Source organism: Ceratotherium simum, chromosome 1 (genome assembly GCF_057802395.1).
Source record: "Ceratotherium simum simum isolate JZ-2026a chromosome 1, ASM5780239v1, whole genome shotgun sequence".
Taxonomy (NCBI): domain Eukaryota; kingdom Metazoa; phylum Chordata; class Mammalia; order Perissodactyla; family Rhinocerotidae; genus Ceratotherium; species Ceratotherium simum.
The window spans coordinates 34,579,671-34,601,158 of NC_141900.1; the positions used below are offsets into that span (position 1 = coordinate 34,579,671).

The following is a 21,488-nucleotide window of genomic DNA, read 5'->3' on the forward strand; positions in this document are numbered from 1 at the left end:
TCATTTATCTTTTCATTTTGTTGATCATTTCTTTTGCTGTGCAGAAGCTTTTTAGTTTGATATAATCCCACTGCTTATTTTTTATTTCGTTGCTTTTGCTTTAGGTGTCATATCCAAAAAGTCATTGCCAAGGAGCTTTTCTTCCTATGTTTTCTTCTAGGAGTTATATGGTTTCCGGTCTTACATTTAAGTCTTTAATCCATTTTCAGTTAATTTTTGTGAGTGGTGTAAGATAGGGTTCTAGTTTCATTCTTTTACATATGAATATCTAATATTCCCAGCACCATTTGTTGAAGATACTGTCTTTTCTCTACTGAGTATTCTTGGCACCCTTGTCAGATATTAGTTGACCATATATGCATGGTATTATATCTGGTCTCTCAATTCGGTGCCATTGATCTATGTTTCTGTTTTTATGCCAGTACCGTACTGTTTTGATTACTATGGTTTTATAACATAGCTTAAAATCAGTAAGTGTGATGCCTCCCACTTTGTTCTTCTTGCTCAGGATTACTTTGGCTATTTAGGATCTTTTGTGGATCTATATAAATTTTAGGATTGTTTTTCTACTTCTGTAAAAAATACTAATGGAATCTTGATAGGGATTGCATTGAATCTATAAATGGCTTTCTGTAGTATGGACATTTTAACAATATTAATTCTTCCAATTCATGAACATGGGATACCAATGTCTTGTAGTTTTCAGTATAGAGATCTTTCATCTCCTTGGTTAAATTTATTCCTAAGTATTTTATTGTTTTTCATGCTATTGTAAATGGGATCATTTTCTTTACCTTTTTCGGATCATTCATTGTTAGTGTATAGAATCACTACTGACTTTTGTGTGTTAATTTTGTATTCTGCAACTTTACTAAATTTGTTGATTTAGATCTAACAGTTTTTTGGTGGAGTTGGGATGGGAAGACCAGCTCCAAGCAGCCTCCCAGGTGTTTCCAATCAAGATTTCTGGTCCAGAGGGGCTGGGAGCTACTCTCAGCTGCAAGTTGGGCTATGATTCAGCTCCCTTGCCAGGGTGAGGTGGGAAAGCCAGCTCCAAGCAGCCTCCCAGGTGTTCCCAATCAGGCTTTCTGGTTGGGAGGGGCTAGGTACACTCAGCAGTAGGCTGGGCTATAACTCAGCAACCTTGCCTAGGGCTGGAAAAGCTCTCTATTTGAGGACCCAAACCAGGCTGACCTGCACCCTGCCATGTTCCCTGGTCAGACTGCGCCACCACCTCGGCTCTGCAGGTAAGCAAGGCTGCTGGTTGGAACTACTACTTGGGTGCTGCAGGTAGGAACTCGGTCTGCCCAGATATGAATGCTTGTTGCAAGCATAGGGGAGGAAGACAATTCCTCTACCCTCTAGGTCCTTCTGGCTGGTCTAAGAATTAAATTGACATGAGACAGAATAACAGGAGAAAATCAAACAAAGCTTTATACATGTATACATGGGAGAAACCCAGGAAAACTGACTAACTTGCCAGAATGGCTGAGGTTGCCACCTTAAATACCATCTTCAGCTAAAGACAAAGGAAGACGTTGGGGGTGGGAGGACTCAGTTATGGGAGATTACCAGAAAAAGCCCAGTAAACAAGAGTAAGGTTATTATGCAGATTTAAGTCCTTACCCTCTGCATTGATAAGAGTTTCTAGAGATAAGGTCATTCCCCTTCTTCCTGGTACAGAGAGGGAAACACATTTACAAATGGAGATTGCCCATACAAATGTAAATGTTTCTTACAAAGGGTAAACTTCTACTTGGTTTTCAGAGCTTCTCCCCTGTCTGCAGTTTCTTAAAAGTCAGCAGCCGGAAATAAACCTCATGCCAAAGAGACACATCTTGAGGTGGCAAATTCTGCTCCCCTACACAAGCCCTTCCCCTCTTCTCTGTCACAGACTCCCAGTAGTCAAGTCCCACAGATTCCCCTGCAATCCTCGTGGGGTGAGACGAGAGCGGAGGCTTCCAAGAAGTCACCCACAATGCTGGGGGAGCTGGATGTCCACCTTAAGCTCTCTTTTCCCACTGGAGGAACCATAGGCTCAGAGGAGCCCTCTCAGCATGGTACTGCCTTGGCCTGAAGGAGGGACCATGAGGTCAGTGTGCAGCTGCTCCTCCTATCCCTCTAATGAGGTCGTTTTTGGTCTCTGGTGCAGGGCATGCTTCAGCGTCACCCTCATGTTCTAGGATTCTCTCAGTGGTGTCTTGTCCATGAATAGTTCTTGCAAGGGGAGCAAAGTCAGGAATGATCTATGTTGCCATCTTGGTGATGTCACCCCCTTTCTTATAAATTTTTAAAATTCTCCTAGCTATAATTCCTACTTTTAAAAAATACATAGCTATATAGTTATATTATACATTTGAGCATTTACATGAAACGAGAATGTTTGTGAGAGTTTGCAGCTCTTGTTTTCTAATGGACTACAAATAATGCCATGCCTTAATCATCGTGCTTCGTGTTTTTGTTCCCTGACTTGCATGCCTATATTTCTACCCCATTCAAATGTCTTAATTGCCTGACTAGGAATCAGATATTTTCCTCTACGATCTTGTCTCATGTCATGCATTCTCCATATTTCCTTTAAACGGGAAAATTATACTAAAAATAAATGTTGCCTAGCCATTTTAGAGCTATCCACAATGGTAAAATGCCATTCCCACGTAGTGGAGAATGATAAATTCTTACAGTTAAGAGAGACTTTAGAGCTCATTTAGGGTCCAGAATAATAGCTACAACCTTATAGACACTAAGTAAAATTTTTTGAATGAATCTAGTACTGTCCTTTTCATTTTATAAACAATGGTTTTTAAAAGTGTGTCCCAGAAACACAAATGACTTTGCCAAAGCAACCTGATATTGAATAAAAAACTTTTGCTCTTCACTATAATACTATACCATCCAGATTTGAATTGATGACCAGGGTTAAAAGTATTAGTAGTAATAATATAAAGAATGGACTTGAGAACCAAACTGTCCAATTTCAAAACTTGGCTCTTCTACTTGCTAGCTCTGTGATCTGGGGTAAATCCCTTAACCACTCTGAGCCTCAGTTTCTTCATTTAAAATATTGTAGATAATGATACTATGTATCTGTGTAATAAGGAATTTGGCTGGCAGATAGCCTCTGAATGGTTGGAGTAAAGAATTTGGCTGGTCTTTGACCTGGGTTCCTGGGAAGTAGCCTCTAAATTCTTGGAATTTCCTAATAGGAGTGGTTTTGCTGCTCATGGTGTGCCCTGATAGTTTATCCTAATGAGGTGACTCAGGGTCTGTCCCTAGATAGTTTAAACTAATGACTCAGGATAGAGGCTAACCATACCAGGAAGACCAACTATGTGATCAGAGGGTTGGGGCTTTGAGTCACGTGATATCAGGTCAATCTCCAGGGAGGAGAAGTAGGCTGGCCAATAATTCAATCAATCAGGCCTATGTAATGAAGCCCCAATATAAACTGTGGGCATTCAAGCTAAGGTGAGCTTCCATGGTTGTTAACATTCTGTGTCCTGACTCCATAAGAGGACAACGGAAGCTTTACTTTTGAAACCCTCCCTTGCTGTATATGCCTCTTCTTTTGGATGGTTCTGATTTGTATTCTTTTGGGTATAATAAAACTGAAATCATAAATGTAGTGCTTTCCTGAGTTCTAGTGAATTACTGAACCTGAGGGGGATGTAGGAGTCTCTGAATTTGTAGTCAGTTGGTCAGAAGTAAGGATGGCCTGCAGGCCCCAAAACTTGCAGCTGGTGTCTGAAGTGAGGGCAGTGTTGTGAAGGACTGTGCCCTTTTCTGTGATGTCTGTCACAACCGTCAGCAGTTGGTGTCAAAAGTCATTGCAGGGCCGGCCCTGTGGCTTGGTGGTTGAGTGCGCGCGCTGCGATGCTGGTGGCCCGGGTTCGGATCCCGGGTGCGCATCGAGGCACCACTTCTCCCTTCATCCTGAGGCCGAGTCCCACATACAGCAACTAGAAGGATGTGCAGCTACGACATACAACTACCCACTGGGGCTTTGGGGGGAAAAATAAAATAAATAAAATCTTTAAAAAAAAAAAAAAAAAAAAAAAAAAAAAAAAAAAAAGTCATTGCAATATCTCGTAAAGTTATTATGAGAATTAAATGGTGCAGTGTATGTAAAATGCTTAGAATAGCAATTGGTATGCAATAAATGCTGTGTAAGTGTCAGCTATTATAATTACTATTAAAGGTTCAGGTTCTTCATGACTGATAAATATAATGGCAATAATAATAAGCACTATCATTGTTTTCTTAGTACATTTTTTTAACCCTTAGAATAAGATGTTTCTATAAGACCGTTTTTCAAATTGTTAGTAAGGTAAACTGAACGTTAAAAAAAAAAAAATCTATACTCCCTATTACAGTGTAATACAGCCTATCCCATTTATTCTAGCCTAAGGCTGGAATCTCCTTTTTCCAAAAGGAACTGTTACAGGTATAATCACTTAAAATTTTGGACTTATTTCTTATTATTTTTTTGGTAAAGGAAGAGGAAAGGAAAGCTTACCTCTAGATTTCCTGTAATTGAGCTGATTAACTCACTGCAGTACTGTCTAGAATGTTTGGCTATCTGTCATAACAGATAGACCTCAGAAATTGTAATGATGCAAACTGGGTAGAAGTTTATTTTTAAATAAACTTTATTAAAGTTATTTTTAATAGAAGTGCTAGGTGAATAAATACATCCATGGGTCTGCCGCCTTGTGGTAGTCAAGCAACCAATCTGATAGAGGCTCTTCAGCCTTCAAGTGATGGCTCCCAAATCTTCCTTGGGTGTCATCTCCAATTCAGCTGGACAGAAGTGGGGGAAACAATGGGGAGAAAACATAAAACGTTCATATGGTGTAAGCCTAAAAGTAATATCAGCTTACATTCCGTTGACTAGATCTCAGTCATGTGGACACATCTAACTGCAAGGGAGGCTGGGATATATAGCATAGCTGTGGAAGAAGAGGAGAAAATGCAACACTAGCAGTTTAGTATTTCGTTGTAAATTTATCATATACTTTCTTTGCAGCCCCTTAAGTCCTTGTAGAAAGTAGTCAATAACAACTAAGTGACCATTGATTATTTCATTAAAGTCCATCTCTTCAATGAAATATCTTTCTTGCCTACCACAATTGAAAAAAAAAAGTCTTTCTTTTTCACTGCCTGGCCCCTTTTGCCTAAAATTCCACTATAGAAATTTGAAGCTTTTGGTATTCACTGTAGAAATTCATCATGGGAATTTCTGCCTTAATTCCCTATCCAAATGCAAATTACCTCATCGGGAATAAATATTATCAGCCATTCTACCTTGGAAAGAATGAGTTTATTAGACACTTTCCTCTAGGCTCTAATCCACTGAAAGAGTATTTTCACTGGTGGAGTGGAGAGAAACCTAAGTGGACAGGTCACAAAGTGAATTGGGCAAATACAAAAGCTCACTCACATCTATTCTCACAGCTCTGTCTAGAGCGAGCTGGGATTTATTTATAAACGCTTCATCATATGTGCTGGGTGCCTTACTTTACTTCTTAAAGGAGTGTGGAATTGTAGTTCTGATTCTGGCAAATTTAAATATTCATTTCTTCTCCTGAATGAATGAAAAACAGAATGTTTAAGATTCCATCTGCCATTTTTCTTTTCTGCTTTCTGTCTGAAACCCAGATATTTGCTTCTCTTTCCCCTTCTCTTGGCCCAAATCCTGTGGCAAGAAAAAAAGGGTGGAGGGGTGGTGTTGGCTAGTCTCATAGAAATGAAAATATACAAGTGCCGAACTCTAGGGTTTGGGGGTAGAAAACTGTGCTGTTCTTGATAGTGTGATGTGATCCAGGCCTCTATTTCGTAGCTGGTCAGTCACGCAATCTCTGACTCCTCCCACCCTTTCTCCTGACATTTGCTCTCTTTTAGTTCCAAAATATTATTTTAAAGAATTTTTTAATGATCGAGCATTGCTCTGTTGCAGAGTAAAGTTTCTTAAATATTGCACCCATTACTGAATTTCCCATACCACATCTTCCAGGTCATTGAGGAATAGACTATTTCACTGTATAATTGCTAATCTTGCAGATTTACTTCAAAAACTTATACAGCAGACAACCACGGGCTTTATTAAAGTTCTTACCTGTAGGTGCTTGGTGATGTCCAAGTGGCCTATGAAATTACATATTCATAATTGACAAACATTGCTTATGGTTATACACTTCTTTTTACTTTATAAAGTCCCTGCAAGTGAGCAATATGGTCAGGCTGAATTTCCTCTCAACAAACACTTCATCTATCTTGCATTGAGGAAGAAAAGATTCACCAAAATGAGCACTTAGGATGTCACAGCTACACTGGAGCCCTTGTAGCAGGTGACATATTCTGAGGGTAAGCATATTCTAGGCAGAATGTTACTCTGAATCATCATTTCAGATCTCTTATGCCCAGGAACCAAGCCTACAGATGTGGAGCAAAGATGAAGACCAGGAAGGGAGGAAGGAGAGAGAATTGTTTTCCATCAGTGGTTTCCAGAAAGGTGGTGTATTCTTAGATGATGAGATACAGACATTGCCACTGCTTTTTCAGAATATACTTTGTGTGGCTTAGAATTATCAACAAAACAAAAATTAATAGAAGGATAGATACAAAAAACAAATAAGATGGTCGGAATTTATCGTAATGAAATTTTATATTGATATTTTTCTTCAAAGAAAAAGTATATATTTTGAGTGTCTTGATCTGGCATAGATAATCCCAAATATTTCTTCCATTCCTTAGGCATTTATTTTGCTTTCTCATTTTGGATTCTGTATCTATATAAGCACGTATACACACACAGAGATATACTGTAAAGTGTATCTTCTTTCATAACAGGCTTGTTTTCAACCAGAAACAAAGCAGGAAGCCAAGGTAAGAACCAATGCGAGAAAAACTGAGGTTTTTTTAAATGAATTTGAACCAAACAGATTCAGATCAGTTCAGAGACTATTTTGATGTTATGTCTGGTTTCCAATCCAGCACTTTTATAAAACATATAGATTTGTTTCCTCTTCATTCTGATTCATTTGAGAATTATTAAAAATAAAACCAAAAACAAAAAATGACTTTAGGTCACATGTCAGAAAGAAAGAATACTGTTCAGAACCATGCAAATTAGCATAATATGCTAATAACATATAAGCAAGTTAAAATGGATACACTCAGGTCAAGTCATGGCTGATTTCAAGGCTGAGTGGCCTGTGCCAGGTGGGTATTTGTCCTCAGGAAAGTGTCTCTGCAACATTTCCAAGGACCAATGGGTGCTATGGGAAGCTCCAGATAACAATGAATTGTCTTGGATGCTCTATACACAATGTTAGTAAAAGAAATGGGTATGCGATGGTTGAAAATTCTAATTTGTTTTGCCCTCAAAATTTGTATCTTAGAAATTATGACTTCTGTGAGGCATGCTATAGAGTGTGAAGACCTACTTTGGGCTCATACTGCTTAAGTTCAGATTCCAGCTCCATCTTTTACTACCTATGGAAACTTGGGAAACTACTTAACCTCTCTGCACCCCAGTTTCCTCATCTGTTAGGGAGTAATAATGATCATTTCTACCCCATGAGGTTGTAGTTTAAAGCATTTAGTAAAAGTATCTGGTACATGTAAGGGTTTAGCTAGTATTGGCTATTTTTATTATTGCTTACTTTCCATTTACAAGCAAAATATTTTACCAAGGTAATAAGAATGGGGGGAAAACCCTCATTTTGAGTTTGGCATAAGGGAAAAAGACCATGAGCCTTAGTACCCCCACAGATGGACTCAGCTGCTCATTTATTCTCTCACTTCTATCTATGGCACTAAGGGTGAGGTAAGAATAGAACTCCTGCTTTCCTCAACTGCCTTGATTGATCAGGGCCTAAATACATCTCCTTCTTTAAACCCCCCATACATCACACTGGTGTTAATACATAAAACAGCATCCTGACATATCCTGGAGATTCAGCCTTTATTATCGTGGAGAGAATTCCTAAATGGGCCAACTTGCTATCTAAATTATTGATATCCACCAGGATCACAGAATCATCTTAAAAATTATTTTATTGATCTCCAACTTCCCTGTGTGAGATAAGGTCTTCCAATAAGCAGATAGCAAATTGGGATTAGCTGGGCAAGAAATTTATTGGAGAAAATGCCTGCAAGGAAAGATCAGGAGGGAGTCAGAAGAGATGATTGGGAGAATTGTCAGACCAAGATGCAGGTCTAATTCCTACGAAGGAAGGTTGAGTATAGTCTTAGACTATAGTGCAGTTCAAAGAAAGTTTTAGCAAAGCCAACAAGGAGCCCTTGAGCCAAAGTCACCTGTCATGGGAGTGTCATATCTCCCAGGAAATGGCCTGGCTTGGTGTCCCTGTTACATTCAGTCTCTGGCTGTGAGTACCTGGTGGGAAGCACGGCCCCTAAGCAGACACATCAATGGATTTCAGAGCATATCACTTGGGTCCATTGGTCAGTTATGCTCCCCGCTGTGATACATGAGAGGATACTTCATGGCCACCAAACCACCTGCTGCTTGAATCTCTTTCTCTACACTATCTTCTCTCTGCAATGCTGCAATTCTACCACCTCCTTTACCTAGGCACTAGCTTGGCTCCCCATCCCTCTGCCTCTCTGCCTTTTCTTTTATCTCAAATGATTTCCAGAATATCCCTTCTGCCTTTGATTGTGAGTATCACAATAAACTCCAAAGACAACTGTGATTTTTAAATTATTTTTTGTTTAGGGTTAACTGTTAGCCAAACACTAGAGATATAGAATGTAAGTAATAATTCCCAGAGCAAGCATGATCTCCAGTTGTTATTAATCTTTGCCAAGACTGATAAATTGAGGTAGAGGACTAATTATGAAAATTTATAGACTCAGAAAGGCAGATCAGAATGTTAACACAGGGTGTAGGCAATAGTCTGCATTAATGTCGTGCTTTGTTCATTGATGCTACTTGTGATCTGATTGTAACATCAAGTAAACATTTAAATATCCTGAAGTCTTTCCAAATCTATAAACAATATCCTCTCCCTTTAGTTTTGTTTCTGTTTTCAGCAGTGTTTACTAATTTAGCAATGATGAAAAATGACGATGATGATAATAAAGTCAATTACAAAACTGACTTTACATAAGAGTGTTAAACTTTAAATCGGTGACAGTAATCAATTTACCAAGCTTCCAAATGTACATAGACCAAACTTTTCTCATTAACATTTCAAAACATTCAGATGTGGTAGAATTTTGTAGCAAATTGTAAATGACTTATGAAAATAAGAATTTGTAGTCAGTCTCTGACTAGAGAAACAGAGAAACCCAGAGCTAATTTCACAGTGCTTTGCAGCTAGTTTTATTAATTCTGTTTGCCCAAAGAAGATAAAGGATCCCATTTTTTTTTTTTTTCTCTAGTGTCTTAGCTCAGGCTGCCACAGTAAAATACCCTAGATTGGGTGGCTTAAACAGAAGTTTATTTCTCTCAGTTCTAGAGGCTGGGAAGTCCACCATCAAAGTGCCAGCAAAGTAGGTTTCATTCTGAGGCCTCTTCTTTTGAGTTTGTAGATGGCTGCCATCTCACTGTGTACTCACGTGACCTCTGTTTTGTGAGCATGTGGGGAGATAGAGAGAGAGCAAGCTCTCTGGTGTCTCTTCTTATAAGGGCACTAATCCCATCATGAGGCCCCTACCCTCATGACCTCATCTAATCCTGATTACCTCCCAAAGGCCCCATCTCCAAATCCCATTGCCCTGGGGGTTAGGGCTTCACTATGTGAATTTTTGGGAGTAGGGGCACAAACATTCAGTCCATAACATAGAGTTATTGCTATAGCCTCAGATCTCAATCTGTAACACAGCATAAATTCACAGTGTGGTCAAATGACAATACCTCCCAGGTTTGCTGGAGGTGCACTCATTTCCTTCCGCAGTCTCTTTGCAGATTTTCCCATGGATCCCCAAGGTTCTTTACAAAGATCAGCATTTCATTCCTCCTTTGTACTGAAAGTTATCTGCTGTGAAATTGGGGTTTCAGGGATGCTCCTCAAAGCCAGTTGCCACAACAGTGACCTCTGGGTCTTCTAGTCTTGGTTACTTCCTGGGCTACCATAGCCAAACTGGGATCTTCGAGTTACTGAATAACTGTTACAAGAATGCCCCACGTGTAGTATAGCATCCCTGCAGTCCCAGTGCCATCTTGCTGCCTCTGTGCCAAGTCTCTGTTGATTCTCCCAGGGCTCTGTGAGCAGCTCAAGTGTCAAGCTCAGTCAGTGAAATCCTACAGCAAAACCCACTTGAGCACCAAGTATTACAGCTCTTGGTCATCCAGATTGTCACACACGTGCAACATGCATACACATACACAAACACAGAATTGTTTTCCCAACAAGATGCCTAGGGTGATATCAGCGGGTACTTGCTATGCAGAGACCAAACTACCTCGGCCCCAATACTTGGATGGCCTAGAGTATTAAGGACAAGTCTAGACTCTTCTTCCCTTATGGTTAAGTGTATCTCAGAGACCTCATCGGCCTTTTATCTCTGGATTGCTTAGTCAGGCTTCTCCTGTTTAATTATATAGATTTCAATACACATAAAATTTCAGAAAGGTCAGAATCTATTGACAAAGCTGGTCTGATGTCATATTTAGCCAGAAGTTCTTGCTATATCCTTCTTTATAATGGAACGAGTACACGCCTTATATGAAGATAGATAGATAGATAAGGGTTTTTACTCTGAAAATTTAATGTGATAAGAAAAACATTTTATCTTATGAATCCAGAACTAACAATGACATTGTAGACCTCAATGCCCTAGGGAAATAGCCTTGATACTCTGGACTTCTTTACCTCCTGACTTCCACGTTCAAGCTACATTATGAAGTTGAAGAACAATAGAATAAAAATTATGTCAATTCTCATATGTGCTTTCCACCAATTTGCTTTGAATACCTCATTCTTGAGGTGAAATGCTGCAACTCCGTAAGTTAGAATCAATAGGTTTAACTTTTAAAGAAAGCTCCCCATGTGAAAGGTGGGCAGGTATCTGAGCTGCAGGGGAAAGCACTGTCCTGTTTCAAATCTTGGCTTGCAATGCCTCTCCCTAGTGTTGGAGGGGTGCCGCATCCCTGCTCAGTGCCCGGGCACTGAAGTTCTTTCTCAGCCCAAAACCCACTGAGGAGCTGGGAGGTGTGGAGTTGAGAGCAAATTGAGTTTCTGGTGATGACGGGAATGAGGCAGTGTACCACAGAAGTCCTCTGCACCTTTGGGCCCTGCCCCATGCAGCACGGTAGTGGGAAAGAAGAGTCTAGTTGGAGAACCACTCTTCAGTAATTGTTGCTTAAAGTAAAATGTAGATAGTCTCACCAGGCTCTTGCTATAAAGCCTAATGTTGCATTTCCATCTTGAGTTTTATTTTACCTCCTGAACCATTGGCATTTCTTTAACATCAATCAGGAGGTTGCTGTGAAATTTCCCCATTTGAACTCAGTCAATGCGGAATTTATTTTCTGGATAGTCTAATTTTATCATAAAAAACAGCTCTGAAATTAAAGTTGGGTTATACCAAGTCTCTTGGGAATCTGGTATTTGTGTCATATTGGATTCCTCAAGTATCTCCTAAGATGAAAAAAAATTTCTCCTGTTCAAGTCTTTAGGAAAGAGGGAATGCACAGACTTTGGGAATTCAACAACATCTAGCCACAGAGGCAATACTCACAGTAGCAGATTTGTAGATACAGTGGGCATGAAAGTTTAACTGCCCATTGCTCTCATAAATCTTTACTCTGTCACTGTTGCTCTTTCTGTCTCTATCTCTCTGTCACACCAAGCTAGGAACCAATTTCATAGTTGACATGTCGGTCTCATTTCCTAAACGTAAGTTCCTCCAGGGCAGAGACCACATCCTCTTATCTAGAACACCTAGCAAGTCCTGGGACACGGTGGGTGCTCCATCGGTACAGATCTTCCTCGACTTACGACGAAGTTATGTCCCCATAAACCCATTGTAAGTTCAAAACATAATTCGAAAATGCGTGTAATACAACTAACCTACCGAACATCATACCTTAGCCTAGCCTATCTTACATATGCTCAGAACACTTACGTTAGCCTACAGTTGGGCAAAATCATTTAATACAAAGCCTATTTTATAGTAAGTGTTGAATATCTGGTGTAATTTATTGAATATTGTACTGAAAGTGAAAAACAGAATGGTCTATGGGTACAGAATGGTTGTAAGTGTATCCGTTGTTTACCCTTGTGATCATGTAGCTGACTGGGAGCTGTGCTTGCTGCCCCACACAGAATCACGAAAGAGTATGGTACCGCATGTCGCTAGCCCGGGAAAGAGCAAAATTCAAAGTACAGTTTCTACTGAATGCAATTACTTTCGCACCATCATAATGTCTAAAAATTTTGTCAAGCCATTGTAAGTTGGGGACTATCTGTATTTGATTAAAAAAATAATTAAAAAGGGTCTGCCAAACCCACATTCAAACCGCTTTTCAGAGGCAACCTGTTGTAAAATTGCTGATCCAGAGTGTCAGCGTTTACCTGGGGCTGCTCTGGTCATGGCATGCTGGCTGGTTCTGTGCCTCCTGCCCAGGGGAAAAACCCAATATACTCCTGCCTCTCTCATGACAGTGCTCAAGGGTGTTTGAGGCCTAGATGGCCCCCTTTCACTCCCAAGAGAAAGTGCACTGCTTGTTATAATGTAATTAGGGATCTGATGGGGCTCTCCTGTATTAGGAAGAAGGTATAGCATGAGTCAATGGGGAGGTGTCAGTCTGTTAGCCTGAATTTGAATTCTTTTCAATTTCTAGTTGTGAGCATCTAATGTTCCTGAACCTTAGCTTCTTATCTGCAAAATGGAGAAAATAATATCGTCTTTTCTCTGGGTTGTTATGTGTGTGATCTGAAATAATGCAAGTGAAAAAGCTTTGTAGATCATAAAGTATTATCTAAATGTAATATATTATTATTACTATCTTATCTATAACAAGCACATCACTGGTAAGACACATGGAATCTTCCAGCAGATACTTCAGCAAAGCAGGCAACTAAGTGTAAATTATGCAAGAATTGGATAATTTTGTAGTAAATTCTGAAATAAGTGCAAACCCCTGCAGTTGTAGTTTGCATTGGGTTACATATTGAGATACAGGTGTGGGAAGTACTCCCAGCAAATGAGGCAGCAAGCGAGACCAATATCCAAACTACCTGATTCCAGTTAGGAATACCAACAACTTAAAAGTCCTACCAGCAAAATGGCAACTACTTACCGCAGGATGACAAGGCTTACAGGGGCATAAAATAAAAGCTCATATTTTGCCTTTACATGTAACGAGAAACAAGACTTGCAGCTTCAGGAATCATACCCCTCAGAAGCATTCAGGAGCCCCAAACAATCATGGATGACCTAAGAAGGAGACATGTCCTGATCTAAAAGAGACAGCAGCCCCTGTGGCAGCCCCAGGCTTGCTGATGCCCAGGATAATCCTTCCCTCATCCAGGGTCAGGCCTTCGGCGACTGTTGCTGGTGTCGCTGCTGCAGTCAGGATTTCTCACAGGTCTCCCCCACTTCGTTCCTTGCTTTCAGTAACAATGTTCAACCTGCCCCCTAGTTACATGCATTTTTTTCATGAAGAAAGGCCTACACTTAGAGATTGGGGGATTTTTCTTTGTAGCAAAGAATTCTCTGCATTTTCAAGTTGATGTAGTTAGTAGAAAATAGTATTAAAATATACATGCCATGCAGAATATACCAGTTGAGTTGACAAAGGGTAATACCACAAACTGTTAGTCATAATGAGTCTTCGCTTTTTAGTTTAAGGGGTGTATAATTTTTTGTGTGTGGGGGGGAGGTGTTTTACTACTTAAAGTGGCAGTGGATCTATATTAACTCCCCAGTATTAGAAATCTAAAGGTAAGCACAGGGCTCCATAACTTCGTTGGAAGGCATCTTTCTGCAAATTAAACAAATTGTCCAAATGCCTCTTTCTTTGATTATAAAAGCATTCTTCATAAGTAAATTCCCTCTGGGAATCAAAATGTATAGCCAATAAGAGTATCAATAAAGCATCTAAGAATCTAGAGTTTCTGATATGTGACTGGCTTTCTCTCCTGCTGCGGCTTCCTGAACAAGGGAGTTGAGGAGAGCTATCTTTGTTCTTGCCCCCAAATCCCATCGCATTTGTCAAAGAACAGCCCAGGCTTTCCCATAGTAGACTCCAAGGCTGTAGTTTTCCCTGGATTTCTACATGGCATTTGGGTCCAGGCACACATTCATTCTGGTTCGTCATTTTTTGTTATTCAAGAATTCTCAAAGTATTTATTAGGTTCTTGCCAAATGAATATGTGAATAGGTAATATAGAGGATTATAATGATGTATGAATTTGTATTCCTAAAGTTAAGGCCTTTCTTATCTAAAAGTAAAGACAACAATCCACCAACTGTTTTGCTCACCATTGTAACTCCAGAAAATATAATAGATTTTGGCACATAGTGAGCCCTCAATATTTATCAAATTAATGAATGAAAAAGTAAATAAATGAATCATCATACTAGAAAATCATGGTAAAAGAAAAAGAAAACAATCTACATCTTGTGATCCTTGACTGCCCTTATCATGGAACCATAGGTGACTCTTGGAGTACTCTCTTCAATTAATACTCCCCCAAAGCACATCTGGGAAAATTTACAACTTGAAATTTACAACTCCTTTATTTTATACATTTCCAAGATGAAGTTACATTCAGCTATATGTACTGAAATATACAAGAAGCAACGCATTATGAACAGCATAGGATTATTAAGAATCTTTTCTTAAATGCAATCTTTATCACTCACAGTCTCTGAAAAATCATGGCTATGAGATGTTTTCTTTCTGGCGTGCCCACTGATAAACTTTGCAGTATCCCCTGCTGCTCCCTGAACACATGCTTGGCTTGTCCTCATCCGTGTGCTCTGCTTACTGGACTCTTTCTAGTGAACTGGGTATAACTTTTGCATTGGAAGAACCTGGAAGAGTCACCTCTATGTTACTTCTCCTCTGCTACACCTTTTTGTTGTTGTTGTTGTTTTTGGTTTTTCATCCAAGCTCACTGTCTGATATCTAGTCCAAATGCCCCCTAGAAGCACTTTGAATAATTCTTATTGATGCCAGGTCACAATGCATTCTGAAAATAGGAAGGTCTTCTCAATGCAGAGATAGGGACTGTTGTACTATATAGAAAGATGCTCATGAGTAAATTTCTGAGGGGAACAAACACACAACACAATTAGACAAAGGTGCGATCATATTTCAGTTTGGGGTTTGGGTTTTCAATGAAGGAAGAATTATTGTCTGGAAGGATAGTTTGGGCAAACCAGTCTTCTTTCTATTCCTCAGTTACAGAGAGGTCATCCCATATCAAGACCTTTGCTATTTATTCTATTTGGAACGTCATTTACCTATATTATTTCATGAATTTTTCCTTCACAACTTTCAGATACAACTCAAATTTTCTTTTCGCAGAGATCCTTCCTTGACTACCTAACAGAAGCACCTCCTATGTCATTACATACCATTAGCCCATTTTATAGTCTTCATAGCACTGAACAATATTTTATATTTCTTCATGTTTGCCATCTATTTATGTCACAACATATACACTCTTTCCAGTCACCCCTCTTCACGGCTATATCCATAGCACCTTGAATAGTGCCTGGCCAAGAGTAACTGTGTGGAGACCTAACTGACAGATAGTAAAGGGCTTTGAATGCCAGACTCTTTCAGGTGGACAGAAAGGATCTATTGACATTTCTTCAGCTAGTGGAGGGCACATGTCCAGAATTGTGCCTCAGAGAAATCACATTGGTTCACGGCAACACGCAGTCTGGATTGCAGAAGAGACATCCTGGCACAGACAGTTCAGTAAGGACATCAGAATTTTTTTCCTGTATGATGTGGCTAATAGTGCTCTAAGTTATATTTCTTTATACAATATAGTAGCTGTTTAGACTAGAAACAGATTTTAAACTAAAGGAAATCTGTTCTTTAAGACCTATTAAACATCATACATTACATGAATTTCCCAAAGCAGCTATTAGTTGTGTGTGTGTGTGTGTGTGTGTTTATAAAGTCTTATTTGGTTGCTTAAAGCTATCAGTGCATCTCTATAAAAATGAAGGCAACTATTAACCAAAGGAACTAAGCATTTTAACCAACGCAGTATAAAGAGTCTTGGAATTCAGAATTTGCTGTAATTATTGCAGTAAAAAAAAAATAGTGAAGTCTGTTTAAAAAGCTTCCTGTCTTGAGATGGTATGTCCTTGTAGTCCAGGAACTTAATGAGGGATAATAATAATGATTATGATAATCTCATCAAAATCATGAAAGTATGTTTAAAAAGCCTAAAATGAGTTTCCTGCTGAGATCATAAAAAGGGTTTTTTGAGGCCAAGTTGAGAATTGGATTTCTACACCGTCCAATTAACTTCACACTGAGGAAAAACGAAAACCACAACGACTATTACATGGCTCCATGCCTTACTCTTAACCCTGTGTAGCAACCACAACAAATCAACAATATAATTACTGAGCATCTAATGTGTTGATGGTTGAAAACTATTTGCAAATATATGTCACTAGCCAAATAGGGAACGGGGTAAAGTGTGGATAAGTTAGTGCAAACATCACAACTACTGGCAAATGTCTGAAAAAAACTCACTCAAAGCAAAATCATCTTTCTGAGTATTTGAGAGCTAGATGTTGTTTCTATCTCTTAATCTCTTATGACTTCTCTATATCAGCTTGTAATGAATCTTAAGGAAAAAAAGAAATTAATTTATCCCCATACTTTGTTTTTATCACATGAGTCTCAAACTTCCCCTTCAATTCCTTAGTGTCGATTTAAAAGATGGATCTTATTATGCCTCTTCTCTGTTTATCACTTGTTAATAGCTACCTGTAATCTATAGAAAAAGACCAACCATCTGAACATGGTATATAAGGTTCTCCATTGCTGGTGTCTTGCCTAATTCTCCAGCCATGTTTCCCAACTCTCCTCGCTTTACACTTAACAATTAATACCAAGCTGCTTCTTGTATCAATGCAGTTTCACAATTGCTTGTGTCTGTTCATTCTGCCTGAAATGCCCACCTTTCCTATGCTACCTTCTTACTTCCTCTCCTGACTACCTCTTAACCTTCAAGACTAAGTTTAAACATCATCTCCTCAAGGATGCTTTCCCTATATCTTGAGCCTTGGTTAAGTGCCTTTAATCTAGACTTCTATCGCACTCTGGATATTTCTCTCATATATTGATCATAAACTTTATTAGTACCCACTTATATCACTCTATCTGATTCCTCAATAATATATGTCCTCATTTCATTCCAAAAATACATCCATTCTCACTACTTCTTTCAAATGTCTCATGAAAGTGTCACCAAGGTCATCCTCTATGAGAAATAGAAATCACCATTTAACTGTTACTATATTACTTGACTAGTTGCGATATTTGATATAGCTGAACTTTCCAAAATTTTAAAAAATTATTTAATGAAGTATAATATATAAATTCCATAAATCATGCATGTACAGGTTAATAAAATTTTTAGAAAGTGAACATACCTATGTAATTACCACGCAGGTCAAGAATTCAAGGTATAGAGTATTTCCAGTACCACAGAAGCCTCATTCTAGACCTCCCTGTTGTGATCAATAATTCCTATTAAAAGTTAATTGCCAAAGTTGGTTTTGCCTGATCTTAAACTTTATATAAATGGAATAACATCATATATACTCTTTTGTGTTTGAAATATTTCCCTCAAATTTGGGTTTGTGAGATCCACCCATGGCCTCTTGTGTATAAATAGTTCAGTGCTTTACAAAGCTAGGTAAAATTCCCTTGTATGATGATACCTCAAATTGCATACATACACTTTGCTTGATGATTATTTGGTTTCTGTCCAGTCTGTCGCTATTGAGAATAACTCTCTTCTGTACATTCCTGTACTTGTCTTTTGGTGCAAATATGTGTGTATTTCTATTGGTTATATGGCTAGGAGCAGAAAGTCAAGTCACATGTATGTATGTCTTAAGCTTTGGTAGACACTACCAAACAGTTTTTCAGACTGGTTATATCAATTTAAATTCCCACAAGTAGTGTATGATATTTCCTCTTGTTCCACATCATCTCCAACAGTTAGAATTTCAGCTATGTATTTATTAACTTTTGCAGTTATTTTAGTTGTTTTAATTGGCAATTCCCTAATAACAAATGATTTTTTTGTTTTTTTCCCCAGTTTTATTGAGATATAATTAACATACAACATTGTGTACATTTAAGGTGTAGTGATGTTTTGATACGTGTTGATACGTGTATATTTGCAAAATGATTACTGCATAAGGTTAGTTAACACATCCGTCACCTCACATGTTTACAATTTTTTTCTTTTTTTGTGGTGAGAACATTCAGGATCTACTCTCTTAGCAACTTTCAAGACTATAGTACAATATTGTTAACTATAGTCACTATGCTAAATATTAGATATCCAGAATTTATTCATCTTACAACTAAAAGTTTGTACCGTTGACCATCTTCCCATTTCCCCCACACCCCAGCCCCTGGCAATCACCATTCTACCCTCTGTTTCTACGAGCTGGCCTTTTTTTTTTTTTTAAATTCCATATTTAAGTGAGATCATACAGTATTTGTCTTTCTTTGTCTGACTTATTCCAAATAGCATAGTGCCCTGAACGTCCATCCATGTTCTTGCAAATGGCAGGATTTCCTTCTTTTTTATGGTTGAATAATATTTCATAGTATAGATATACCACATTTTCTTTATCCATTTATGGATAAGTGATGGACACTTAGGTTGTTTCCATATCGTGGCTATTGTGAATAATGCTGCAATGAACAAGAGAGTGCAGGTATCTTTTCAATATCCTGTTTTCATTTTCTTTGTGTACATACCCAGAAGTGGAAGTGCTGAATCATATGGTAGTTCTATTTTTTAATTTTTTGAGGAAACTTCATACTGTTTTCCATAGTGGCTGTACAAATTTACAATACCCCCAACAGTGCACAAGTGTTCCCCTTTATCCACATCCTCACGCATTTGTTATCTCTTGTCTTTTTGATAATAATCATTCTGACAGGTGTGAGGTGATTGTGGTTTTCATTTTCCTGATGTTTAGTGATGCTGAGCATCTTGTCAGGCACTTTTCAGATATTTGTTGGTCATTAGTAAGTCTTCTTTGGAAGAACGTGTATTCAGGTCCTCGGTCTATTTTTTAATCAGATTATTTGAGGGCTTTTGCTATTGAATTGTATGAATTTCATATATATATGTATATATACACGTGATATTAACCTCATATCTGATATATGGTTTGCAAATATTTTTTTCTGATTCCATAGGCTGCCTCTTCATTTCTGTTGATTGTTACTTTTGCTGTGCAAAAGCTTTTTAGTTTGATACAGTCCAACTTGGTTATTTTTTATTTTATTGCTGGTGCTTGGTTGTCATATCCAAAAGCTCATTGCCAAGACCAATATCAAGAGCTTTTCCTTAGTTTTCTTCAGGTCTTACATTTCATTTTTAATCCACTTTGAATTAATTTTTGTGAGTGGTGTATAATATGGGTCCAATTTTATTCTTTTGCATATGACAATCTAGTTTTCCCAACACCATTTATTGAAAAGGCTGTCTTATATCCAGTGACTATTCTTGGCTCCATTGTCAAATATCAGCAAATCATATATGCACGGGATTATTTTGAGCTCTCTATTCCATTCGATTAATCTATGTCTGGTTTTTTTGCCAGTACCATACTGTTTTGATTACTATATCTTTGTAGTATACTTTGAAATCAGTAAGTGTGAGGCCTCCAACTTTGTTCTTCTTTCTCAAGATTATTTTGGCTAGTCTTATAAATAGATTCCATACAAATTTGAGGATTTTTTTGTATTTCTGTGAAAAATGCCACTGGAATTTTGATAGAGATTGCATTGAGTTTATAGATGGCTTTGCAGAGTGTGGACATTTTAATAATATTCTTCCAATCCATAAACATGGAATACTTTTCCATTTATTTGTGTCTTCAATTTCTTTCATCAAAGTCTTATCATTTGCGGTGTTGAGATCTATCACCTCCTTGGGTAAATTTATTCCTAAGTATTTTACTGTTTTTGATGCTATTGTATACAGGATTGTTTTTATTTCTCATTCATAATATTCCACTGAATAGATATTCCATTGTGTAGATATAATACAATGTATAATAATTTATGTAGAAATGCAACTTATTTTTATACATTAACTTTGTATCCTGCAACTTCACTGAATTCACTTACTACTTCTAACAGTCTTTTGGTGAAGCATTTAGTGTTTTCTCTGTATAAGACCATCTCATCTGCAAACAGAGACAATTTAACTTTTCTTTTCTGATTTGGATGGCTTTCATTTGTTTTTCTTACCTGATTGCTCTGGCTAGAACTTCTAGTACTGTGTTGAATAAGAGTGGTAAAAATGGGCACCCATCTTTTGTTCCTGATTTTAGCAGAAAAGCTTTCAGCTTTTCACCATTTAGTATGATGTTAACTGTGGGTTTGACATATATGGCGTTTATTATTTTGAAATATGTTTTTTCTATACCTAGCTTGTAGAGAGCTTGTATCATGAAAGGGTGTTGATTTTTCCAAATGTTTTTTTCTATGTCTATTGACAGAATATGATTTTTAATCCTTCATTCTATTAATTTGCTGTATCATATTTATTGATTTGCATATATTGAACCATTCTTGAATCCCAGGGGTAAATACCAATTGATCATGGTGTAGGGTCCTTTTAATGTGTTATTGAATTTGGTTTGCTAGAATTTATTTGAGAATTTTTGCATTTATATTGATCAGGAGTATTGGACTGTAGTATTCTTTTCTTGTAATGTCTTTATTTGGCTTTGGTATCAGGGTAATACTGGCCTCATATTATGAGTTTGGGAGTGATTCTTACCCTTGGTTATTTTGGAAAAGTTTGAGAATGATTAGCGTTAATACTTCTTTAAATGCCTGGTAGAATTCACCAGTGAAGACTTCTGGTCCTGGGCACTTCTTTGATGGGAGGTTTTTGATTTTGATTTTGATTCAATCTCTTTAGTAGTGATTGATCTGTTCAGATTTTCTATTTCTTCATGTTTAAGTCTTAGTAGGTTGTACGTTTCTAGGAATTTATCCATTTTTCTAGGTTATCCAATTTGTTGACATATAATTGTTCATGGTATCTTTCCATGATCCTTTGCATTTCTGTGGTGTCAGTTGCAATGTTTCCTCTTTCATTCACAATTTTGTTTATTTGAGCCATGTCTCTTTTTTTCTTGGTTAGTCTAGGTAAAGGTTTGTCAATTTTGTTTATCTTTTAAAAAAACAACGTTAGTCTCATTGATTTTTTTTTTTCTATTTTATTTCTAGTCTCTATTTCATTTATTTCTATTCTAATCTTTATTAT

General features: G+C 37.9%; 1 long non-coding RNA gene across 2 annotated transcripts in view; it reads left to right on the forward strand.

The window, feature by feature from the left end:
* Positions 1 to 1,111: 1,111 nt before the first annotated feature.
* The window catches only part of LOC147918174 (uncharacterized), a 256,706-nt gene continuing 236,329 nt past the window's right edge, over positions 1,112 to 21,488 (forward strand). For both annotated transcript variants that reach the window (XR_015553100.1, XR_015553097.1), the window contains exon 1: positions 1,112 to 1,247. This is a non-coding gene — a long non-coding RNA (uncharacterized LOC147918174). The remainder of the gene's footprint in view (positions 1,248 to 21,488) is intronic.